Consider the following 18,437-nt stretch of genomic DNA (forward strand, 5'->3'; position numbering starts at 1 on the left):
TTTTGGTAAGGATTGTTGTGGTAAACTGAAGAGTTGAACAAATTCCATGCCCCAAGAAACAGTATCCAGCTTATCCTGTGAGATCCACAGGTGTTCCTAGACACAATGAGAGATGTAAACCTTCCTGTATGCTCTGGGTCCGTCTCGGGGTCTGCACCCGATGCACTGCCTGCTGAAAGTGCCCAGCAGCCATTCTCAGCAAGTGCTCAAGTGATTTCAATGACTCTTGGTGTAGAGCAACCGTCGCCCATGTTAGTAATGACCAGATCAGGGATCAAGGTCAATCCAGAAGGAACAGCTTCAGCACCCCAAGATCCTCTGAGACGGTTAAGATCCATACTGTTATCACGGAGTGTGACAAAGTTATCCAGTAAATGGAGAAAATTGTATTCCTTTCGTCTCTATTTCAAACTATATGACCGAAGTGAGGGTTAGGAAACAGACTGACCAGTAAATTGAATGCTTCATTTCTACGACTCAGCTCATTTCACCAACACCACATGGTTCAATCCCTGCAGTACTACTACTGCTGTAGCCATTAGCTGGTCAGTCTCCCAATCCTCTCTGTCCTCATCTATGAACACATCCCGAGATACTAAAACTCTTCCAATGAACAGTACTGCTCCCCTGCCCTGAAGAGATCAATCCAATTTTCTGGTGAGAGAGTCATGAGACTTGAAGGGGCTAGTTTTAATTGTCATCTTCACACTCAGCAGTGAATCACTTCACCGCAAAATAAGAGTCACTTAACCCCAAGAGGAAATCATCATCTGAAAGCAACAAAACTAGAACCCTTGTATATCCAAATGGGGTAAACTCCAACCCCTTGGCTGCAACCTAATATCTTGCCCTTGAAAATTAAGCAGAGGACAAGCAATATGACACATCCTTGGCAGAGTCCTTTATCCACCACAAACACATTCAACTTTATAAAAATAAGAAACCCACAGGCCACAGGGACTCAAACAGGTATAACAGCTAGTAAACATGCAGTAAAATGCAAAACAGAACAAAGACAGTGAATTGGCGCTTTCACTTATTAAATATAAACTTCTTCAGATAAAACCATAAGAAACCCGCAGGCCACAGGGACTCAAACAGGTATAACAGCTAGTAAACATGCAGTAAAATGCAAAACAGAACAAAGACAATGAATTGGCGCTTTCACTTATTAAATATAAACTTCTTCAGATAAAACCACATTGTTTGAACTCCATTTAAATAACAGCAGGTAAAGCACATGATAAAAAAAGCACATGATCAAAATCACATGATCACCTGGTTGCAGAGCTCTAGGCAAAGCAAAAAAATTTAAGTGACAACACAGATTTAAAAAAAAAACAAATAAGACAGATAAAAAACTTTAAATACTTCTTAAATGAGATTTTTATCATGCAAATTTTTACTTGCTGCTATTTAAATGGAGGAGTTCAAAGCGCTAATCCCCTGTTTTTGTAATGTTTTGCATTTTACTGCACATTTACTGGCAGTTGTACCAGTCAGAGTCTCTAGCCTGTGGATTTCTTGTTTTTTTTTTTTTTGCTTTTTTGTTTACATTCAACTTTATGCCAAGAACATGGGCACAACTCAGTTCTCAAACACAAGAACCAAATGACATGCTGCAGCAATCAGGACAGCCCAAAATTCTGTAGTACCACCCAGAAGACATTTGGAAATATAAATCCACAAAAGCTAAACACTGAAAAAAATGCAGGACCAGCAACTCCTCTAAACAGTATTTATTAAGAACAGGATTAAGTGCTTTCATCAGACTACAGGTTCATAGGTGTGTACTAGGCTAATGGCCCTGGACCTTCACAAGCCTAGCCCATAGGATTACCCTGGCATCGTGCCACCCGACCTTAGTTCCCAGTGCCACTGTCGAGTAGAGCCACTGGAGTGATCCCCGGGGTGAATTTTCTATTTCCCATCCACTCATCAAGGTTTCTCTTGAAGTGGGCCAGTGAGGTGCTCTATTTGACATGTATGGGAAGTGTATTCCATAGCATGGGCAGTCTCTTGTGTCACAAACCTATCCCTCCAGCATGTTCTGTTGATTGAAGTAATAAGGTTGAGGTATCTGGAACATGTGGTGCGGATGGCTTGGGATTTCTTTAGAGGTAGCATTTCTAACAGAGCTTGGTGACATGGCTTTTTAAATCAAGCAAAGATCGCCTATAAGTAGACGATATGAGACAGAGAATAGTTGGGAGGTTTTTGAGTCTGTCCACATAGAACAAGTGTTTACGGCCTAGGATCCTCTTTGTGAAGTACTTTTGCGGCCTCTCCAGTTGCTGCAGGTGTCTAGTGAGGTACATGCCAAATGAGGCATTATACTTGATGATTGGCCTAATGAGGGAAGAGTAGAGGGAAACAATGACCTCTTTCTTCCTGGATGCAAAACTCTTAGTAATGAGATGTGCCACACAGAAGGACTTTCTGACCACAGTAGCAATGTGGTGGTCAAAAGAGAGGTTGCTGTCAACCTGTGTTCCCAGATCTCTTATAACGCCTTTTGTGTTCAGTGGACTACCATCAATGTGGTAATTCATGGGAACCGTTTTTTTCCCAAAGGGGAAGACAACACATTTTTTGGCATTAGCTTAAGGCCATTGTTCTGACACCAGTCACTGGTCTTAGTGAGGCCTTTCTGTAGGATGTCAACATCACTTGGGGAGTTAATATTAGCTCCCAACTTGCAATCGTCTGTCAACTTTGTCAGCCAGAGTCCCTTCGTGGGGGTCTATATTATATCGTCGAACTTCATAAATGTCGAATGCCATATGTTCGATAACATATGGTCGATACTTGAAAGTTCGAATATATTAAAAAAAAAAAAAAAAAAAAAACATACCTTAAGGGTGCGAGCAGGGAGGCAAGCCCCCCCTGCACCCCCCCACAACCCCCTACTTAAATATACCAACTCTGAGACCGCACTTCATTGCAGAAAAGGAAATTCTCCCATTCTGCACCATACGGCGCCATTGAAGTCAACCTTCGAACTCTTGAAATGTCGAACATATGGTCTCGACCATATAACGTTCGACATTGTAAGTGTTTATTTGAAATAGACCCCCCCCCCCCTTCGTATTGGCCTGGACTTCAGAGAAGTAGATACCAAACAGGAAAGGACCCAGGACAGAACCCTGTGGGACTCCACTTGTGACTGGTTAGCAGTCTGACTTGGAGTCAGCTACTTTAATACTGTGGGTTCCATCTGAGAGCCAGTTTGCAACCCACCTAGTGTTATAGGGGTTGGTGCCTAGCTTAGTGAGTTTTTCTATGATTCCTTAGAGGGGAATGAAATCAAAGACCTTGGCCAGATCAAGGTAGGCTGTATGAACCACCTTGCCTTCATCCACAACTCTGGTGACTGACTCAAAGAAGTCAACCAAGTTGAGCAGGCATGAACTACCTTTCACAAAACCAAACTGTGTGGAATCCAGAGTTTGGAGATTCCCTATATCCTTGTTTATTAGGTCCATGATGATGCGTTCCATAGCTTTGCATATAAGACTAGTCCGGCTAATGGGGCAACAGTTCCCAGGGTCTGTAGTCGCTCATCCTTTGTGGAGAGGGATGACTGTAGCAGTGCGTCATTTGGTAGGGACAAAACCTGAGGGGAGGGTGTGATTGAACAGGGCGCACAGTTGAGGTGCCAGTTCACTCTGTAGTTCATGTAGAACACAGCCAGGGATATTGTCAGGTCCCACAGAAGCAGTATTTTTGGCCTTGGACAGTGCTGTTTTAACCTGTGCAGCAGTAATACTGGGTGCCTGGCAATCTACTGGTGTTGCGATTTGTCCTTTGGTGGGGGGTAAAATTGGCAATGAATCTGTCAGCCAGTATATTCACAATATCTGTTCCCTCGGTATAGGAGGTACCATTGTGCAGTAGCTCAGAGCAAATCTGGGTATTGCCGTGAATATTCTTTACATAACTATAAAAGGCCTTGTGGTTGCCTTTACTATCTGCTGCAATTCTGTTTCCATAGCTAGCTTTAGAGGATTTCATGAGGGATCTCAACATTTGCTGAGGCTGATAAGGGCATTTTTCCAGTCTCGGGACTTCACCTTATTCCACATCAGTTTCCTCCTTCTATTGCAGTGTTTATGGCAGGGGACCACCAGATTAGCTTCCATTTTTTGGAGAAGAGCATCTTGGTTCTATTGGGTATGGCGAGATCCATGCATTTCTGTACATGTTCGTACAGTGCACTGGTATATGATTCGGGGGTCATGCAACTGTTCTCCATTTGCATGGGTGCTGTGAATTAGCCACCTCTATTTTTAGGAGCCCAAAGTTAGCTTTGGAGAAGTTTTTCAAAGTGGTTATCTTCGCAGGGGGGATGTGGATTTCCAAGGTGATTAGTTTGTGGTCGGATCTAACCCGGGAGGAGTTGACTACTGATGTAGAGCAATGGTCGCCCATGTTAGTAATGACCAGGTCAAGGATGTTGCTACCTCTAGTGGGGGTAAGAATGAGCTGGTCCAGGGCATTGGAATTAATGAATTCCAGGAAAAGTTGAGCAAGTGTATTGGTACATGAGTAGTTTTCCTAGTTAATGGAGGAGTAGTTGGAATTGCCCAGTATGAGAGTGTTAGGTTGGACCCTAATATTCTCCAGGGTGCTTAGGAACATGGAGTGTGAGTCTTGGGACATAGTTGGGGACCTATAGCAGGCTACAACCTGAATCACTGTCTTACTTCAGGTGCAGCTAACATTGGGTATCTCTGATGCATTATGTTGGGCTACCAGTGTGGAGGCATGCACATCCTTTATGAATATGGAAACACCACCCACCTTTGGGGTTTTGGTCCAAGTTATGGTGCCAAAAGGTGTGGAATGAGTTATAGCCTGGTAGTGTAGGGGTGCTTTCTGCCACCTTGAACCAGGTCTCTGTTACAGCACAAATGTTGATGTTCTCCATTTTAAGGAGTGCTTCCAGCGAGTGCATTTTGAGATTTAGACTTCTAGCGTAAAGCAGCATGACCCTCGCATTGCATTTGTTCGTAGCTGTTACGGTGGTAATTTGGTCTTTGGAACCCACCTAAAAAAGGCACTTCAGGGGTGGCAAGAGCCATGGCCAGTATCCAGAAGCCAAGGGGTGACAGATGCAGGCCATCTCTGGCAAAGCATCGAGGTCTGTCAATCTTGTCATCCCACACAGACAGATACTGGATCACCTTAGAATGATACCAGAAACTTAGCCAATTGTTGAAATCAATAATTTTCTGCTTGTACTGTGGTATCATTCTGGCTGATGGTAGAATGCTTCTCAGGGCTAGTGTCATAGCCACCTGGGCTACATAGGCGAAGAGCTCCTCCGTGTCTCTTTTCATGTAGTCCAGGGAGGTATGCCTCAGGTCATTCATACCCACATGTACAATTACATATTTTATCTAAAGGACATCATAGCTTGGTTCAGTAGCTCTGGCCTCAGAATATGGTGTAGTTAGAAAGAGTGCATTGGCATTTATGTTCTGACTACTACATTAGTCGTTTTACTCTTCTGAACATTTAAATGACCACTAAATGCCCTGTATCATTGGATGTACTGCTTCACTTTTAATGTCCTATTGTTTCCCATTTCAGTTTGGGTTATGGCTGAAAGGGGTCCTCAGACCAGGTCACTCACCCAGTTAAGAAATGTTACATGAAAATAAAATAGTTTTTAATAGCGAACTGATGAGGTCCCAAAGCTAACAGACTCAATTTTTCAGCTTTTTAGGCTGCAGGCTTAACTCTATGGTATTATTCACAAAAACAGCCACTAGATGTCTGACTGACTATTAACTTCCAGTTTTCCCTGCAGAGCTGCTACATTTGAGTAATGAAATGTTTTTCTTCTTTTTTTGGACATTACCAGGTATAGCAAAGGTGCATGTCCACTTTTACATTTTAGGCAGTAAATCATCATTTTCTATACTGAGATAAGAGAAGTCACCTTTTATAATATTATTAAGACTACAAGATTCATCTGTAACATTGACAATATTTGAACTTGTATTATACAATGAATTTTATTATGCCGACATTACATATTCTGCTAATACTTTTTCAGTAAGTATGCTTTGCTGAGTTTGCTTACAGATATTTTACTGTTCCGTTTCTCCAAATTATTTTTATTCACTTCACAATGCATATGTTCCAAACCAACCTGACACATCTTAATTTTTTTCTCAATCATATTTTATTATTCTATCTTAGTTTTGTTGAACCATGACTCTATCACACCCTTGGTAACTTGTCTCTTTTCACTCTCCACCCTTTTGCAACTTCATCCACCCCACTTTGAGTAACACTTCTCTCCTTTGACATATCTTCCTCACATGACTCTCACTCTGCACATACTAACGGTAATACTCTTCCATCTGTATTACCTTCTTGTAGAACAAATATATGCAATACCCTAATTTTGACTTTTCAAGATGGGTGCATACTGATTAACAGCTTAACTTCAGCATTCTCTGACTGGAAAAGGAAACTGAATGGCAAGGGCCGGGAACTCTGTCATTTTTAGTAAATTCAGTTACTAGATAGAAACTACACTACCTGGATGCCAGCAAAGAGGAAAGAGAGTCTGAAAGAAAATCAACTAGAAATGAAGAGAAAACAGACTTGGAATAATCCTGCAGCTGTTAAGCAAAAGGCAGTTTAAGCTCAAGTTTTGGTGCAATACATGGCTTCCAGTAATCTAGAGGAAACTTAAAAGTGCTCAAAGCTGATTATTAAATAAAAGAAACAGTGAAAGTGCATATCAACTCAAATAACAGATATTCAAATGGGCTGATAAAACTGCAGAAATCAGAGATCAAAATAAAAAAAGGCTGGCTGAATATGAGACTGGTCAAGAAGAGATACTTTAAAAAATGACCGAATTAGAGGACAGAGCACATAGAGAAAACCTGCGACTTTATGCTTTACTAGAGAAGCTAGAAGAAACAGACTGTATTAATTTTATGAAGGCACAAATAAGCAACTGGACTGAAATTCCACAGCAGGATTTAGGGCATATTGTGTGCATCCTCAAAACCTGGTTATGGGCCATGATAGAGCAGCAAATGAGTATATTAGTAAAGATGCAATCTTACCAACAGAAATAGTCGATTCTGACAATACTGTGGTAGAAGGACGAAGTATCAAAAGTTGGAGACACCAGAGTGTTTGTGGAAAATGCTTATTCACTATATACCAGACAGAAAAAAAATATTCCAGCAATCTGGGAATGTTGAGATTCAAGCTGCTGTATCCAGCTGCCTTCGGAATATGTTTTTCTTGGAGGATCAAAGTCATTTTTTGAAGCGGAACAGGTAAAGGAGAAAATATAAACATTTGCCTGATTAAAAGTGAGCCGTCAAGCAGAAGGGATAAAGCATACAGACAGACTTTGCCAGTGAAATCTTCTCCATTGTTCTAAAGAAAAATGCTTGACAGAAAGAGAAAAGCACAAAATTGGGAGTACCTTCGAACTGAACCACAATCTGGAGTTAGGAGAGGGGAGATGAACAGGAGGAAGACCAGCAACATGCAAATTAGTGAATAAATGTGAGACTGCAAAGCATCTATTGCATTTATGAAACACAGTTGTATAAGAAACTGAAAATAGTGGGCTTTTGCCGACTATTAAACTTGCAGGGAACTGAAAGGCATTTACCTCATTTCATGTCATCAGTGTTTGGAAGGACAATGAAGGGAGGTGAAGAGGAAGGAGAAAGGTAATTGCAAGTAAAACAATTTGAACAATTTGTGTTAACAATATTTCTAGAAAACTTTTCATGATATAAATTGTATGTTTTACAGTAAAGCATTTTTAGTTGCTTTTGTATGTGGTAACAACACTTAAGTAAACAGATGCCATTTTTCTCTATTTCTTCTTTTTTAGTACTAAGAAATGTAGGCATTTCAATACATAAAGGGCTAGACACAAGCATGCTTATGTTAATCGTCTGTAATCTTGGGTTGTTGAAGTGGAGATGGGTTGCAAAAGTACACATTTCATAATATATGTAGAGCTGATACGTTTTCTCTTACTTTTGTATAGATGAATGTCTGGATTAATAGCCTTGGTTTAAACTAATTAGCTTTGAGTGGAAATAAGTAAATAGGAGAACACTGAATATAATGAAAAGTTTTCCTTTAGCAATCAATGTTTCAGTTTGTCTTTAAAAGCCTGCAGCTGAGAAATACATTTTCTCTTACTATTCCATGGAGACAAGCTGATAACAGGACAATAAAAAGCCAAACACTGGTTTTCTCAAGGCAAATTAATGTCTTCTGAAAGCATGCAATTTGTTTTTCACACATGGGAAGGGGAAAAAAGATAAAATGATACCAATTAGTGTAAGCAAAAGCAAACACGATAAGCATCTTATCCTTAAATTGAGGATGCCCATGCTACTATTTACAGCTATCAATTTGGGACAATTTTTTCTATTAGGCGGGTTACATTTCATTATCTGAAAATGTACATAGCTTTGTGTGTTTGCGTTAACAGGTTATGGGGAGGTGTTCTGGTGTGTGAGAGAGTTTTCATTAAAACAAAACAAAAGTTGTGTAAAAAGTAACAGTTTCCAACATTGTTAAGAAAAAACTGTATAAAGGATTAACCTGCCACATAACAGTGGCTGTATGTATCACAAAAGCTGGAAATAATTAAAAAAGTAGTCATATTTAATAGGTGGGAATAATGACTTATCATAATGGTGACACTTTTCATACTATTTTGGAATGTGAATGGTCTCACAGGTATAAAGAAAAAGGAAAGACTATTTAATTATATTGAGAAATGCAGAGTGCAAATATCAATGCTACAGGAGACGCATCTGAGCATGTGAATTTGATAAAGGATTTCTGGATGGATACTCAGCCAGACATCAAGGACAAAAAAAGAGGAGTAGTTATTTATTGCTACAGGAGCTCCAACAGTGATAGAAGAGGAAGAAAAGATAATAATGACAGATGTGTGGTATAAGGGGCTACATTCAGGGGAGGGGGATTACACTGACATGCTTATATTCCACCTAGCATTGCTATTATGGAGTTTAAAAACATTCTGGGAGAAATAATCAGCTTTTACCAGGGAATGCTACTTATAGGTAGGAAGTGGAATTTGATTTGCAACAGTGAGGATGTATCTGGGGTGGGTGGGACTAAGAAGGAAAAAATATCATGAAAGGGGATAGATTTGTGAAGAAATTTTGAAATTTTTTGGCATGGAAGTTGTGAATTCAATAGTATGAACTCAAGAAAGAATTTACATATTATTCCTTAAGGTACAATAAATGGGCTCTAGACAGAAAATATACTTCACAGGTCTTTCCAGGCTTGTTAGTTGTTGCTGAAGCACCTACCAAGGGGAGAAAATGCTGAGAGAGGAAAGGAGCCACTTTTGAGATTTTAAGTATTTTCTTCTTATTTTTGTTTAGAATTACTGCTTTGCCGCCTACTTTTCGGCGTTTTCTGGCTTGCTAAAGTTTATATTTGTATTAGAAACAGTATTTAGAACACATCTAGAGCCTGTTTACTGCATTTCCTGTGTTGCACTTAATTTAAAATTGTTTTATTCTCTTAAAATTGCATTTTACCTGACTTTGGCCTAGCACTCAAGTGTGGGGTCATTTATTGCACTGTTGTGAATATTTTGCTACTTGTGTATCTCTGCTACCTTTAAACTAAAACAAAAAAGGAAAAAAACAAACAAAAAAGGAAAAAAACAAACAAAATATTGCTTTTTCCCCACTTTCTGAAATTTAGGAAAGTTCAGTTACAGATTTGCTATTCTGAACTGTTTGTAAGTTTCTTGGAGGCCAGTGCTTGCTTGGGCTAAAGGGAAGTCTCTGTGTTCACCAGTGGCAGTGGTTAACACTGAGCAGCCTGCCTGTCCCTGTAGGAGTGGTTACTGCTTAGAAGCTGTAGTTTTATTGGCCATTTTGGGTAAATTCTAAACTCCTTGATCTCTCTCTCTCTCTTAAAACCCTGCAACTCTCTTTTTGCGCGGTCTTGCGCACAGAGCAGCGTCGGGCAGCGCTGCTTAAACAGGTTTAAACTATTCCCGGCTCCACGAAGTCTGCTCTTCACTTTTTCCCTTAGAACTGCTCTAAATCTCTAATTAAGCGCTCTATTTTCATTCTAAAGCCCAGCACTTGCTCGTATAAGTAATCTCATAGGTAAACACATACTAAACCACTACATCCACTTATGCTCCTTCTAAGCACTTGCTCCCTATTGATTCTTTCTGATCAGTCAATAAGTAGTTCCCTATATTATTCAGGAATGTCCAAAGGCCAGTTTCGAGTTAACTCTCCAGTCCAGCTGGTGAATCTGGGAATCTTGAGGCAATGTTACAACTGCCTTATGTATACAGACCACCATCTCCTCCTCCCAACAAGCTTAAATATATGTGAGAGATGCAACTATATAGCCAAACTGAAGGCTAAGCTCTCTCAACCCAGTACTGGCACAGCCTGTCAGGAGGAGAAAGTAACCACACACACCACAAATCCAGTCTCACATAGACCTATCGCATCAGCAAACCAAACACACACACACAAAAATCATACTCGAAGGCTCTAAATAAAAATCTGCCTAAGCAGCAGAGACCTCCAAAGCAGACATCCAAGCAACACCTACCACGAAACAATATCCACGTAGCACATAGCTCACAAAGTCAGTTTGCCACACAGTCACAGCCCTTAAGGCTAAACAACACACCTAATTCACTTGTAATAGGTGACTCTATTGTCAGGCACACTGACGTCCCACTCACCAGGCTGAACAAGGAGAAGTTTACTGTAAGCTGCCTGTCGGGTGCCAGGATCCGCCACATAACACAATCACTCAGGTCACTTCAAAGCAAGTACAAATATGACTCCATCATTGTCCATGCTGGTGTAAATGACCTCAGATGTACCTCCCTGGACTACATGAAAAAAGACGTACAGGAGCTCTTTGATCATGTAGCCCAGGCCGGTATGACCCTGAGCTTGAGTAGCATCTTACCCTCACCAAGAATGATGCCTCAGTATAAAGACAAAATTATCAATTTTAACAATTGGCTAAAGTATTGGTGTCATTCAAAGGGGATCCAGTGTCTGTCAGCCTGGGATGACATGCTCGACAAGCCACTTTGCTGTTCTAGGGACGGCTTGCACCTGTCACCCCTGGATTTTCGAATACTGGCAAAGGCTCTTGCCTCCCCCATAATGCCTTTTTTAGGCAAGGCTCAAAAGACAAACCCACCCCCATAGACAACACAAAGAAAAAAAAACTAAAGGTAATGCTGCTCAATGCCAGAAGTCTAAACCTCAAAATGCATGCACTCGAGACTCCTCAGTATGGAGAATATCGATATCTGTGCAGTAACAGAAACCTGGATCAAGGCTCCCGAGAGCACCCCAGCACCAACAGGTTATACTTCATACCATGCTTTCCGGCCCCAAAACTCGGACCGAACCACAAAAGGAGGGGGAAGTATCCATATTTATCAAAGATACCCACACCTCCAGGTTAGTGGCACTGCACGAAGCATCGGAGACCATCCATGTGCAACTAACAGTGGGAAAAACTGCCTTTCAGTTTGTAGCCTGCTACAGACCACCCTCCCAAACACAGGAACCTCACTCGGCCTTCCTGAGAACACTGGAGAATATGAAGGTCTCTCCAAACACTATTATATTGGGTGACTTCAACTACACAAACATCGACTGGAAAACTACTCAAGCCCAAACACCCTCGCCCTACGGTTCCTAGAATTTATAAACTCAAATGCTATGGAACAACTGGTCACCACTCCCACAAGAGGGGAAAACATATTGGATCTGGTCATCACCAACATGGGGTCTCTATGTTCCACACCAGAGGTATACCCCTCATTGGTAAGATCAGACCATAAACAAATCTCACTGGACATCCATATCCCATCCCCACCCCTAGCTAAGGAAACCACGGTGAAGAACTTCTCAAAAGCAAACTTCCCACTTCTCAAAACTGAGGTGGAATCCTTCAAAGCCCCCGGGCCAATGGAAAATACGGCCAAAAATGCAGAATCCTTTACAAAAGCATTCTATGGACACCTACAGGAACGCATGGAGCATGCTATCCCAAATAAAACCAAGACTCACTCCCCCAAAGGCAGGAGACCCATCTGGTGGACCCCGGACATAAATAAGCTATACAACAGAAGGAGAAAGCTACTACATGACAGAGCAAAATCCCAAAAAGGGAAGGCGTCACTGATCAGTACTAGCAAGAAACTACGATCCCTCATAAAATCATCTAAGGCCAGATTCGAAAGAAAAATTGCACAAGACACTAAAGATCATCACAAGGCCTTCTTTAGTTATGTCAGAAACCTGGGAGGCAACTCCCAGATATGCTCTGAGTTAGTGCAAAATGACAAAGTACACTGAACCCACAGACATTGCCAACATCCTGGCAGAAAGGTTCAGTGCAACCCCCCCCCCCCAAAGAGCAAATGTCTATCCCAACAGAGTCCAGCCTTCCTGAGATCACAGATGCACAGGTGAGAGCTGCCCTCTCCAAAGCAAAAAACACAGCATCAATGGGACCAGACGGTGTCCCGGGCTGCGTCTTACACAAGCTCCAAGAAGAACTAAACCCTCATATAAAGTCACTGTTCAATCTCAGCCTTACTACAGGATATATACCCAAGGAATGGCGTACATCAACAGTGGTCCCACTCCACAAAGGTGGTGCCACAACAGACCTGACTAGCCTGGCCTGCAAAGCTATAGAGCATATCATCATGGAAATCATAAACAAAGACATTGGGATCCTCCAGACACTGGATCCTACCCAATTCGGCTTCATTAAGGGCAGATCTTGCCTCTTGAACCTGGTCGACTTCTTTGAAACAGTTACCAAAGCCATAGATGAAAGGAAGGTAGGCCACACAGCCTACCTGGACCTCGCAAAAGCCTTCGACACAATACCCCACTCGGGCATCATAAATAAGCTCATCAGCTTAAATATCAACCCCTTTGTCACAAGATGGGTTGCAAACTGGCTCAGTGATAGAACTAACATGGTCAGAAAAGCAGGTGCCATGTCAGATCTAAACCAGTTACAAGTGGTGTCCCACAAGGCTCAGTCCTGGGACCTCTCTTGTTCGGTATATATTTCTCCGAGGTACAGGCTAACACGGGTGGACTATGGCTGACCAAGTTCGCAGATGACTGCAAACTGGGTGCTGTAATCGACTCTCCGGCTGACAAGTATCCTCCAAAAGGGTCTCACAGAGACGGATAACTAGTGCCAGAGCCATGGCCTAAAGCTAAATGCCAAAAAGTGCATAGTCATCCCCTTTGGGAAAAACAAAGTGCCCACAAATTACCACATAGGTGGTAATCCATTAAGTACGGAAGAAGTAATTAGGGACTTGGGGACCCAAGTAGATAGCAATCTCTCCTTTGACAATCACATTGCCAAAGTGGTTAGAAAGACCTTCTATATAGCCCACCTTATCACGAAAGGGTTCACATCTAGATCAAGAGAGGTCATTGTGCCCCTCTACTCATCACTTATCAGGCCCATAATTGAGTACAATGCCCTGTTTGGGATGTACCTTACCAGACACCTTCAGCAACTGGAAAGACCCCAAAAGTATCTCACCAAGAGGATCAAGGGGCTCAAACAGATGCCCTATGCAGTTCGGCTAAAGAAACTCCAGCTCTACTCAGTTGCGTACCGCCTACTCAAAGGCGATCTGTGTCTGACGTATAAAGCCATGTCCAACCCAGAATTAATGGACATGCTTCACCTCAGGAAATCCAAATCCCTTAGAGCTACACACTCCAGGGACTTGAACCTCAGCACAGAAATAAATAGGACATGCTAGAGGGGACAGATTCATATCCCAGAGGCTCCCCTCACTCTGGAACAAAATCCCAATCCATGTTAGACAGAGCCCCTCACTGACCCTCCAAGAGAAATCTTGACGAGTGGATTGAAGATCGTAAGTTTACCCTTGGGATCTCTTCTGTGTCCCTGCTTGACAGAGGTACAGTAAACTAACCTTAAAAGGGCTAGCTTCTGTTACCTACTATACAGAGGCACAGTCAACTAATCTAAAAGGGTGGGGAAAGCCAAACACACTCTGGCTAGGCTTATAAATGCCCTAGGGCAGATAGGTTCATAGGCTGATACTAGGCTATGTACATTTTAATCAAAAACTTTAGCACACATTCAGTAACTATTTCAAATCAAGCACTAATAACTACGAAGAAAAATGCAGGGTAATGAAGCAAAAATGAAACAGTGGCACTTCATCACCTACCTGTTAAAACAGAGAGGAATTTAAGGAATGGGTAGTGGAAAATTATCCAACAGTTATTAGGAAAGACAGAAAGTACTCAAGAAGTTATAGCTAGTGAATATATATTAAAATGAAAGTGGAGTTTACAAATAGGGCAGACATTAAAGAAAAACAAATATGGTTAAGATGCAACAAGAATTATTTAGAGGGGCTGTCAAAGGTTAAAGTATTACAGAATAAGGAATAAGGGGAATCTCACAGAACATGAGGAGGTGCAACTGAAGAGTGATAAAGAGAAAATAATGGAGTACCTGGGTAATATGCATTAGTTCAGAAAGACTGCTATAAGCTTCAGAGTACAAAAACTTCTGGTGCAATGACACAGGCAAGAGAAAGTAGAAAGGGTTGTTGCCAAGCTTACGGAGCCTATAACAAGGAAAATAATCAGAGATCCTGTACAGGTATGAGAAATATTTTGGAAATTTTATGGAAATCTGTATAAAGCAGAGAAATGTAGAAATCAAGAAAATGCACAAATGGAAATGTTTATGGGTGAATTAAATATACGACCGTTGAAGGTAGATGAGAGTAAACCATTAACAGTCAAGATAGGAGAAGATGAAATAAAAATGCTGGTGTATAACCACTCTTGCAGAAAAGTCTTCAGGAATAGATGGTATTCCACTGGAAGTTAGGAAGGAAGAAAGTTATAAAGATTTGGAAGGTTTTGTTGAACACTATTTTAAAAGGAGGGGAAGCACCAACATTCCGGAAAAAGAGCTGTGGTGGCTGTAAGTAAAAACCCATCAGATCTAGCTTCATACAATTTGAAACCACGATTATAAATGACTTATGTCTATAATGGCTAAAACATGGCAAAGGTGTTGCCAAAGTTGATTGACAAGGATCAATGTGGTTTTATACAGGGGAGACAAAGGCTTGCCAACATTAACAGAACAATAATGATCCAGAGGGAAGGAGAGTATAAGAAAATACCACTGTTTTTGGTGGGTCTTGATGTAGAGAAAGCATTTAACAGAGTAAGCTGGGATTTTATAAGTAGGGCAATGGAGGCATTTGCATTTCCTGATGCAATAATAAGGTTAATTGATTAGGAGGACATATAAAGGATTGGAGGCAAAAATCAAAGTGGGAGGTCTTTCTCTGATAACTCCCCTTTGTTACTTGAGTTATATTTAGAATCACTGATAAAAGAAAATAAGGGATTCTGAAATTCAAGTATAAAATTGGTATGGTTTTCAACAAAAGTTGGCTTTATTTGCAGATGATATTATTCTGTACCTGATAAAATCAGAAAAGGACAATTCAGAGTTGTGGAACATTCTAAGGCAGTTTTGGGTTTTTCCAGGATTTAAAATTAATGAAGTTAAAACAAACTCTATAGCTGTAACCTATGTACCCACGCATGAACTGGTTCAGCAATACCCTTACTTATGAGGACATGACAATGACATACTTAGAAGTATGTGTTAAAAAGGATTCTGTTAAGGCATCTAAGGATATGTGAGAGGAGACTAACAAAGACAGTATAAAAATGTGACTAAACAAAAGATACTACAAAAACTGAGAAACTGGAAGCTCTTGCCTATGGTTATGGATAGCAATGTATAATCAGTAAAATATTTTTAGCCGCTTTACTTTTATACACTGGTCAGGTATATTTTTATGAACCAGAAGAAAAGTTTTGGATAATAATTAATAAAGAGCTGAAGGATTTTATCCGTGAGGGGAAGAGCACAAGAATCAAGGGGGATAAGTTGATCCTGCCAATAGAACAAGGTAGTTTAGGATTAGAGCTACACACATAAGGCTCTTATAGATTCATAGGAGGTTACTAGGCTAATGGCCCTAGGGCCTTTACAAGCCTAGCCGTGTAATAACCAGAGTACCCTTACTGACCATAATTAGATGGTCATTGTTAGAAGAGCGATTCTGTGATCAGCCCCTGTCCACGAGGGACATAAGTGCCACAACTGGGTGAATTTACAGTCACCCATCCAGTTGTCAAGTTTGCACTTGAACAGGGTCCCTAGAGCGAGTTATTCTTGTCCCATTATGCAGTGGTTTGTGTTTCTGTAAGGAATGGCAGAAGGGGGAGCTGCAGCATCACAATTGTTGTTCCCGATCTTGAATTGACGGATCTACAAAGCACCATTGGGAACTTAATTCTTCTTATTAAACAATGAACCCAGAGACTGGATTTTATTTGTTCACAGCAATCAGACAATACTGATACTATGGAAAGTGGAAGAAACATGCAAGCAAATGAAGGAATGATGACCCATGAAAGACTAAATAACTCTGGGGTAAGCATAACTAGTAATATCAATAGAATGCCAACTAATAATATACCGAACTTTAGAGGCTGGCTTAATTCCAGCATTAACTTTCAATGAACTTAATGACTGGTACAGATTCTTTTCATAATATGCTGGGAGAGCTAGATTACAAACTTTTTAAAATTTTAAAATTACAATTACATATGAAATACCTGCTTGAGTGCATAAAAACAAACATTGTTCCGAAGGGACTATGTAACTGGAGGTACCATACAGGGTTGGAAAAAGATTCTCCTCTACACAAAGAACTACTAATATTATTTAACAAGCAAGGAATAGAATATATGGAATGCCTGGTAAAACAAAACACAAAATTGACTGATAAGCTCAAGTAATTCTTCATACAAATAAAGCTCATTTAAAAATAATTATATTCAATTTGAAGGGAAAACCTATTTACAGCTCAAGGTGGTGACCATGGGGTCTAAAGTGGGCTCACTGTTTACCAACATCGTTATGCCTAAGTGGGAAACAGTTTGTTTTGAATTGTACATACAAGAAGTCATTTAGGTTTTACAATAGATACTTGGATGACTTGTTTTTAATATGGAGGGATACTAAAGAAAATCTGATTGAATTCATGCAGTGCATCAATCAAACCACTGACTTCTTGGTATTTACCTCACAAGTTGAGAAGGAAAGAATACTCTATTTAGGCATTCTTCTTGAGAAAGACTTTGTAGAAAGAATTTATGCTTCAAGAATATATAGAAAGCCCATATACTCTAACACCATCCTCCACTACACAAGCTTACACCCAAAACAGCAGAAAAGAGCCATTGTTAAGGGCCAATACTGGACGGCAGCTAGGACGGTAACAAGGAATGAGGACTTTATCACTGAAGGTAAAATCATGGAAAGCATGTTTTTAAATAGGGGATGCCCCAAAAGTATGACTAGTATGCAAGTTAAAATTAAGCGGGAAAACAAGGTTTTCATCCTAATTCTATCAGTGTAACACTAGGCTTATGAAAAAAAAAGAAAGGGCTCTTGACCCCACAACTGTTCTGTATAAAGCTCCTTTATTGGTACATTTAATATGGACAGTGACATAAGATGGTTTCTTGAATAAACTGGGCCATCATAGTGAAATATGGGGAAACCTATACGAAACTGGGGGACAGACCACTAGCTGTGTATAAAATAGTTTGAAGAACATTTTTGAAAGATTATCAGAAGAGCAGCAAACTGATTCTGTGACGAAGGGGATGAGAAAATGTGATCAGTGTCATTACTGTAAATGAATTAAAGTGGGTGAGCAATGTTTAATCAATAATAGGCCCTTCTCTATAAGAGAGAAATACAACTGTCAAACTAGAGGGGTGATTTATGTTGCTCTATGTCAAGGATGTCAATCCTACTATATAGGAAAAACAGAGCACGCTCTAAAGAAGCAAACATATGAACATCTATACGAGATAAGAAAAGGAAAAAAAACAGTAATGTGTTTTTGAAACATTTGGTACAGCATCCAGAGCATGAATTTAAATTTACCATTATTGAACAAATTCATCCAAGTAAATCGGAGGGGAGCACTGACTATAATGCTCAAAATAAGGCAGCTGTACTGGCAACTACAATTTGATGCCTTTAAACCCCCAGATCTAAACGATAATTGTAACACTGCATGCTTACTGAAAAGGAAATCCCTGGAAAGATTATTTTTAATAGGTCAGATAAAATGGATTTATTATTAAGAATATGAGTTTAGTATTTATTTATTTACTTGGAATTATTTATATATCGTTTATTTATATTTTTTCAATGTTTTTTAAACTGTTCCTTCAAAATGAAGCTATGCT

At 40.3% G+C, this 18,437-nt stretch overlaps 1 protein-coding gene across 2 annotated transcripts in view; it reads right to left on the minus strand.

Moving 5' to 3' along the window:
- The window catches only part of B3GLCT (beta 3-glucosyltransferase), a 1,903,418-nt gene that overhangs the window by 1,827,975 nt on the left and 57,006 nt on the right, over positions 1 to 18,437 (minus strand). The gene's annotated exons all lie outside the window — the stretch shown is intronic.

This window comes from Protopterus annectens, chromosome 5.part1, assembly GCF_019279795.1.
Source record: "Protopterus annectens isolate FY-2018-M chromosome 5.part1, PAN1.0, whole genome shotgun sequence".
Lineage (NCBI taxonomy): Eukaryota > Metazoa > Chordata > Ceratodontiformes > Protopteridae > Protopterus > Protopterus annectens.